The sequence below is a fragment of the Denticeps clupeoides genome, chromosome 1 (assembly GCF_900700375.1).
Source record: "Denticeps clupeoides chromosome 1, fDenClu1.1, whole genome shotgun sequence".
In the NCBI taxonomy this organism is placed as follows: domain Eukaryota; kingdom Metazoa; phylum Chordata; class Actinopteri; order Clupeiformes; family Denticipitidae; genus Denticeps; species Denticeps clupeoides.
Window position 1 is genome coordinate 10,114,442 of NC_041707.1, and position 8,458 is coordinate 10,122,899.

General features: G+C 46.3%; 1 long non-coding RNA gene across 1 annotated transcript; it reads left to right on the forward strand.

Moving 5' to 3' along the window:
* The first annotated feature begins 1,200 nt into the window (after positions 1-1,200).
* Positions 1,201-6,350, forward strand: LOC114798758 (uncharacterized). The gene is made up of 2 exons (XR_003751112.1): positions 1,201-5,191; positions 5,753-6,350. It is a non-coding gene; the product is annotated as an uncharacterized LOC114798758 (long non-coding RNA).
* The last annotated feature ends 2,108 nt before the right edge of the window (positions 6,351-8,458 follow it).

Here is an 8,458-nt window from a genome sequence, read left to right on the forward strand (position 1 = left end):
CGGGGGGGAGCCAAGCGGCACAGCACTTTCGCTGGCGAGGTCGGTGTTGCCAGGTGCGCGGAGAAACACGCTCTTCTTGCTTGCGGTCGAGAAGAAACCCTGTCCGTCGGGGATGAAGGGGGGGGGGGGTTCCACACATTTTTGCGGGTGCATCTTCATTTTTTATTTTTTTTGTGATTTAGTTTTTAGATCCGGGCTCTTTAGCAAAACGGGCTAAATAGAGTCTGACCGATGCTACTGCGCACGCGCAACACAAAAAACTTGTCTAAAACAATCCCGGTCGAGACGACACTACGCCAAAGGCTCAAGAGACACGAAGGAAGCGCAAAGGCGTGTTTATTTCGGGGTTGTTGTTGTTTCTTTGCGACGTTTTGGGCTCCCCGCCTCACGTGGCAGCCCTCGCTCGATTCCCTCTCGACACCTGGCAACACGGGAGCCTCAAAAGTAGCCGGGGATGAAGAGAAGGGAAAAGAGGGGGGGCGGGCGCAATGGAGGGCGGCGAGGGATCGGGGTTGGGGGGGGGGGGGTAATCAGCTCTGCGTTCGGACTAGTTGTGAGGATGATCTAATATCCGCGCCGGAGTGTGTGCGCGGTTTCTTTCCCGGCCGCCAAGCGGAGAGCAAATGCCGCAAATTCTTGTGATTTTTTTTTTTTTTTTTTGATAGAAGCGTTTTTAAGACGGAACTTTGTCTACGTAAACTCGACAGTGTCCTTTTTGGATGGAACGTGTTTAGTGGCTGCGGAACGGTTAAAAAGCAGGATTCTCCCCGCAGAAGTCCGCGCACCCCCCCTTTCTTCCAGGCAAAATGAACTTTTCCGTACGGAAAGAAGGGGGGGGGTGCTCTCGTCGTTTTGTACGCGTCTGTCGTCCAATCGCATCTCCGGCTAGAAATCCGTGCCGTTACCTCCGAGCAGTCAATTACCAGAGCCCGCCGAGATCATCAATCATGCGGGCTCTGAAGTTTCGGGGAGGGGCGACCCGGCCCCGTGAAGCAGGCCGCCCCGTCCCCTTCCACGGCAGGGCCACACCGTCGTCACCACGCTATCCACGGGATTTCCTACACACGCATATACTTTCTTCTTTTCATTTTCACGTGTACACGACTGTCATCCGGGGTGGACGTGGGGAGGGGGGGGTCAAACACAGCCGCGACATGGCAGGGTATGGGGGGGGGGTGAAGTCTTTTATTTAAGTGGGAATAATCTGATGAATGATGCAGTCGGTAGGATGTTAGTGGCGTGGCGTGGCGTGGCGTGGGGGGCGCAGGGTTCGACGATCGGCCGCGGGGGGAAACAGCGGCACCCTGCAGCCGCGCAGTCTCCGACGGGAAGAGGATGGGTGAGGAACTTCGAGCTCTGATCGTTCAAAAACAAAAAAAAGCAGTCATTTAAAGAGGCGAAAGAGTCGCTCGCGGCTCATCTCGGACCGTGACCCACGGTGAGTCCACGGTAAGTCCGCCGCGCATCCCTTTGTTGTGGGAGTGGGAAAGTTGGCACAACCCGCATTATTATATATTATATTATTAATCTCTCTCTCTCTCTCTCTCTCTCGCTCTCTCTCACTATATATATATATAGTTTAATTATATAGATAATATCGATGGAGATTATTTTTTTAGACGATAAAATTTTTTCACACACATTTGCATAACGCGACATCAGACGCTGTACAGTGATTCGAAAACTTTTTCAGCAACGTTTACTATCGCGACAACACGGATATGGGGGCTTTATGGGTGGTTATATTAACATACAAAATAATGCACGTAACATGCATAATATACGTGTGAAATCGCACACTTTGCGTTAGTAATTTCAATGTTGATTATATGCAATTCCCTTACAGTTGTTATAGTTGTGCTTGCTTGCCAAGATGTAGTTTTTTTCCCCCACGTTATCCGGACTTAAATTTACACGTTTAAAATGTCTGGATGGTTTCAGTTGGAATTGTTCGGTAATTTAAGAAATAAAAAAAAGAAGAAGCGGACGGTGTCAGATTGGGGTCAGTTTGGGGTGAGAGCTCTCGGTGTCCGGGTGGGATCTGGGTGGGATCTGCCCAGCTGCGGAGGATCCATTAAGTGGCAGAGGATCCATTTCAAGAAAAACACGTACCGAGACGAGGCCGCTATCCTGCTCGAAAAAAGCAACAACTCTCACTTGTAACAATCCGATAAAAAAGAAAAAAAAAACACACACAATGACAATATGTATAAGTAAATAAAACACGCTTATAATATTCAGTTTTCATTTACAAAATCACATTGGCCACGAAATGTACAGTAATTTCATCGTAATTATTGCTTTTGTTCATTCTGCATTTTTATTTCTAGGGGTCTAGAGGAAGTAAAACGGCCCACGCTCATTAGACGTTAATCTCTGCAACAAGTTCCGCGAACATTTACTGCTCAGATGGGGGAATTTCTCATTCAGCAAAATAAGTAATTCAGTAAAAAAAAAAAAATAGAAATAATAATACAGGAACACGACAATATGCTGTTTGTGGGCATATCTCGGACCTAAATGATCCATCTTCATCTTATCCTACGTGGCCGGGTCGTCTTCCTCCTCGCTCGCTGAACTCTCCGTGACCCCGCGCGAAATGTCACCGGGCGACATTAAAGTTGACGGGGCAGCTCGGCTCGGACCCGCTTTTAAAAGTTTTCGCGACTCACTGTAAATTCCAGACGCGCTTTTTTTCCCACCCCCACGCAGGCCGCGGGAGAAGGGCCGGCCAGGCAGAGACGGCGGGACCGGAGTCGGGGACTCTTGCGCGTCGGATGCGCGGCCATAGAGCGCCACCTAGCGGACCCGAGCGCGGGGTTGTTTTTTATTTTATACGCCGAGTTTCTTTTAAAATCTCGTTTAATTACATAAGATCAACTCCCGATGTTGTTTTTTTAATGAAATAATTTCAAACATATCACGACTAATCGAAAATGCCGAATTTATTCAGATTAAACGATATTAACATGGATTAAAGCAGGTAAAACCGCGCGGATTTATTTGTTCCGTTTTTTCTTTACTTTTCATTTTCATTCCAACCTCCGATGTAAGTTAATTTATTATTTTTAATATAATATATTTTTTATATATATAAAATCAGGCCTCACCACCAGAAAGCTGTTTTATAAAAAGCAGACGGCTGAAGTCGACACCAGAAAAAAATCGAAAGTTTAGCTCTCGGGAGTCAAACGAGAAAATAAAATAATGAAGATGTGAATAAAATATTGTGCAAGTAGTATTTGCTTAAAGCGGGAAAAGGGGATGCGTTTAATGGCCGCATAGCCTGCTGATACACCCTTTATATTAGTATTATTACTGTCGTTTTTATTATTAGGTTCATAATTGTTGGTGTTGCTTTTTCTTTTTCTGTTATATTTATTCTGTCTGCATAAATGTATTCATATTTTAACCTAAATAATGTACCGTGTTTTTGTATAATACGGTCATTTTTATTCGCTAAAGTAACGATGTGGAGGTTACACTGGAATGTTGTGATTAACTTGAAAAATGAATTTGAATTTACAATGAAAAAATATATATTTTTGACCGTGATTTTATTGTTGGATATGTATTTGTGATCTTTAATAGTTTATTAATGCATTTCCTCCGTCCTTCAACATGTGAATCCTTTCTTCTCTTTTTTTTTTTTTTTATTGTACACACCTGCCGCCCCACGCCGCCTCCCCGCTTTATTCCACGCAACTGAGAGCCGTTTAAGCGGAGGCGAGATGGCGAGTTAATGGCCGCGACCCCCCTCTCGCCGTCATTTGTCAGACGTGAGGGGCTTGAAGAGGCGACAGAGAAACCCAGAAACCTCTTATCGGCCTTAGAAGCCGAGGGCACCAGTTCCCGGTAAATCTCGGCTCGATCAGTCATGGCAATTAATATTAATACTGACGTCAGTGTCCGTGACACGGCGTGGACGTCTACGCACAGCTCAGCCAGCCCATCCCCACCCTCTGAGACGACAACGACAGAGTAACGTCACACAAACCATTGTTATACATTGCATTATACACACAAACACACACACACACACACACACACACACACACACACACACACACACACACAATGAAAAGTTCAGACACCCCTACTCATATATAGGTCTTGCATTTTTTTTTTACATTATAGAACAAACCTGAAAATGCATGATTTTGAAATGACATGTGAGGTTATGTAATAAACAAAATAAAGTTGGACATTTGAGTCTCTCCAAGTCAGGGAGCGTTTTGCTGGCTTCGCTCCACCACCTCACATCAGACGGTTTTCGACAGTCCTGAAGTTTTAATTTCTTATCATTCACTCACGTTAATGAGCATCGGCTTTTAATGATGACAACAGTGAACAAAGCAGCCGTGAAGGTAAAAAGTGGCAGAACAGATTCTTCAGACATTCTTCACTTTCTCCCTCTATGGAAAAATCCGAAATATGTTTCTTGTGCTGGATTCTTCGATATGACTCCATCTTAGTCTCCAGAACCGCCACAGAGTCGGCGTCCAAACTTTTGACTGGTACTGTATGCTATAATAATAATTATATATATATACTGTATATATATATATATATATATACGCCGTCAGACACAAGTGCAGGCAAAACACGCACCACACCGACCCCCCCATGTAGATATCATCAAGCCACATGCAGACGTCGTGCTCAACGCAGGCGTGGCCAGGAATACTCCCCACGCCGTACACACCACAGGCAGACAGGACCACGATATCGATCCTGTATCAGCTCACAGGGACGAAATCCTCCAGAAAGCGGGGGGCTTGAATTACGGCGGGCCGCGATGGCACGATTTCACGCCGGTGACCTGGATTGGTTTGTAATTTGCTTTAAACTTTTTATCTTATTCCCCACGCGGTTCTGGAAGGGTTCAAGCGAGGGAGCCAGGTTATTACCAAGCGTGGTCAAATAAAGGAGTGAAGTACCAAAGCGCAGCGCGGGGGACAGTGGCTCGGGGACACGGGGAGAGAGGCGAGAACCTGGTGGTCGGTCTGCTGGCGTCCCCAGTTTTCTGAAGGCCCCGACTCTCAGCCGCCCAGAGGCCTTCGTGGAACACGTCCCCGTCCCTGCTGTAGCCGGTGTCACCTGAAGCCACCGTGAAAGACTACAGGCCCCCACCTCCCCGAGCGGTTGGAGGCGGGAAAGGAAGGCGGCTTCCGCCGCGGTGTTTGAGAAGGTAATACTGTAAACGCGCACTTCCCTCCCTCCGGCCCGCAGATCGCTCCCGGGGATATTTTACATGTAAATATTCACCCAGCCACGGGCCGCGCCATTAATTATTGAGCGGAGTGAAGAGGCGCAGCGTCGGAATACTAGACTTTATTAAATCATAAAGGAAATGAGGAGAAGCGCGGAGGAGCGCTGCTCAGGAGGCGCGGGAGCTAACTTGCGGGGGAGGAAGAGGAGGAGGAGGAGGAGGGAAAAAAATGGCAGGGGTGAAGAGCCACAGTTGCATCACGTGACAAGGGAATCTGCCATCTGCTGTGATTGATTTCGCCTGATTCATATCACATCTCGATCGTGCACGAACACACGTCGCCGTCTCATTTTTCTTGGCAGAATTAAAAAAGGTCGATATTCTCGTCCCCATTAAACGGCGTCCTTCAGAAGCCGCGCTGCTTCTTCTTTCCGGTGACATCGGGCCCGGCTCGTCCTCGCGCTTGTCTGAAGGCTTGTCGGAGTGTCCAGGTGCGCCGCGTCTGACCGCATTCGACTTCCCCTTTCTTTTGTTCCACAGGGGCCTGTGGCTGAGCTCACGACCGCCTGTCACAAGCTGATGGAGCTCAAGTGGCGGCGGTGAAGGGAGCGGTGGCTCCAGACCAGAACTTTCAGGATCAGGTTCTCTGGAAGCCCTTCTCTGAAACGCGGCAGCGGTGGAGCTAGGAACTCGTGGAGGTGTGGATCATTTATTCAGAGCCAGAGAGATGCTGGTGAAGCTCGGTGGTGAACAGGTTAACGGAAGCCTGGATGTCGGGCTCGTCATCTGGCTGCATTCAGGATCTGTGCACGTTTTATTATATGTGTGCAGATGGCTGCAAAAGATGAACAAGAGTCACCGGCATGTGTCAGAAGTATCAAGCCATCAGGCCTTTAAACACTCTTGTGTTTAACCAACACATGCACAGAAGTGTAAAAAAAAAAAGCGAGGGCTCATATAAAAGTAAAATAAGAATTTGTGAATACAGGAGAACTTGTGCGCAGGTAAAAAAAAAAAGGAAAAGAAACTTTCAAGCTGGTCAGGTGACGTGCGCGGGTCAACTGATGCATGTTCCGACACAGCCCCGAAATGGTCTACCGCAAACTTTGAACATAATAAATGGTATTATTTGTTTTCACTTTGGTATTTAGTCTGGAATGTGTGTCATTAGGCCCCAGTTATGCCAAAGCATGACCGCACACGTTTGAATGATTTCAAACCGAAGCCGGAGCTCGGCTCTGCACACACAGCAGAAGTGAAAAAGACCCGGCTGAGGCAGAGGGAGTGAAATGAAAAAGAATCCTCGACAGTGGAGGATCCACAGAGGACCTCAAATGGTTACACTCCTAATGCACTTTTCAGATGATGCTAGAAAATCTGCAGTTTGCATATGACTAACACACAACTTTTTATAACGAACACACTGCCCTTCTCGTCTTCAGTTCCAGGCGGATTTGGAGCGTATATTTTTTAGCAGAATTAAGACTCAGACTCTAGGACATGAATGACCTGACACGCCCCGCTTCTCAATTAAAATGAAGTGTAGTGAAGGAGTCAGCGGGCATTTAAGGGCAAAATGTGAAATGAAGAGCTGCTTAATTGCTGAAAGAAGTAACATCATTACATAAAATCTTTATTACAACCACTGCAAAATATGATTACTTTTATTGTACATAAGAATGTAATTATACTATACACTGATGAATAATTCATATTTTATTGCCATTTTGAAGACAGGCAACATGCTTTGGATGACATATGTGCAACAGTGTCTTATTTTTGCCCTGACTGGTCACCTTACCGTAGGACAGTTGACAGTCCAAGTTCAATTTAATCTGTTCGACCTGAAGGCAGATAAAAAAAAATGAAAAACTACCTCTCACCCAGCCCAGCGCAGGTCGTGCGCACCCTCATACCTACAGACGACTTCCAGCCGCCCACTGACCCAGGGTGCACGGCATGGGCGGCAGGCGGAAACCGGAGAACGCGGCAGAGAGCCGCGCCGGCGTGAGGAAAGCATTCACACACACAACGGCGGAGCCGGGATTCCAACTCACAGCGCTGGAGGTGCGAGGGCCACGAGCTAATTAAAACTGTACTGTGGGCAAATAAGCGGAATGATAGTAATCATCCAGGCTAATCGTCCAAACGTCCAGGGCTCAATCAGGGGAGCAGTAGGGCTATTCCATTAAACATCTACAGCTCTCAGGCCAACGCGCGGGCTCGTAATCGCTTAACGAGAAGAAAGGGCTGGAGCAAAACACAAGTAAATGCCGTTTATTGGGCCCGCACAGGTACAGCTCAGACATGACATGCACGTCTCTGCTGAAAGGAACTTCCAATTTGCTGGAACCACAATGTACAAACGTCAACATGGCTAGCAAGTTTGACTTCAACACGTAGAAACATTATTACTCCATTATTACTTCTTAGAGATGCATTTCTTTCTATTATTCCAAAGTAAGTGGATACACTGCATTCACCAGGTCATAGATTTGCTCAGGAAACATGTGTACATTGCAAATTTTGTAGTTTTCCACACAGTTTGGCCTGTTCGAAAAACATTTTTGAAATTCTGTTTGCTAAAATGAAATTAAATGTAATTTCTTGTAATTTGTTACCAAAGAATTAGAAATATATATAGCTAATATATGAGGCGGCGTTTGGCCTAGTGGGTAAGGAAACAGACCCGCCAAGGTGCCACTGAGCAAAGTGCCGTCCCCACACACTTCTCGCTGGGCGCCTTTAATGGCAGCCCAGTGCCCCCTCAGGCGATGGGTTAAATGCAGAGACCACATTTCACCATGTGCATCGGGTGCCGCGAATTATTCACTTCACTTCCACTATTTCATTACTGTGTCTCTGCCGCCCTTCTTCTCAAGTGCTGGCAAAATCCTGCCAGACACCTCAGTTCTTCTCCATTCTTCCTTTATTGCCCTAGACTTGAGGAAATACCAAGCTGCTAACTAGATCTTAACCAAAAGTGTGACAATAAAAAAAAAACCAAACAGTTCCCTTCACAATTCCAAACGATTAGCTTAGATAGCTGACTAACTTTTCAGTTCTTTAGGAAGCTCCCTAGTGGGCATGTCACTTCAAGACTATTATAATTCACACCCTCATGTGTAATTTGTCCTCAAAATTGCCTTTCAAAGAGTGTAACATTAACAAATCAACATTATTTACATCTAGTAATGCTATTAACATTACCCAACTCACAGTTTGAAAAATGGGCCTTACTGGATT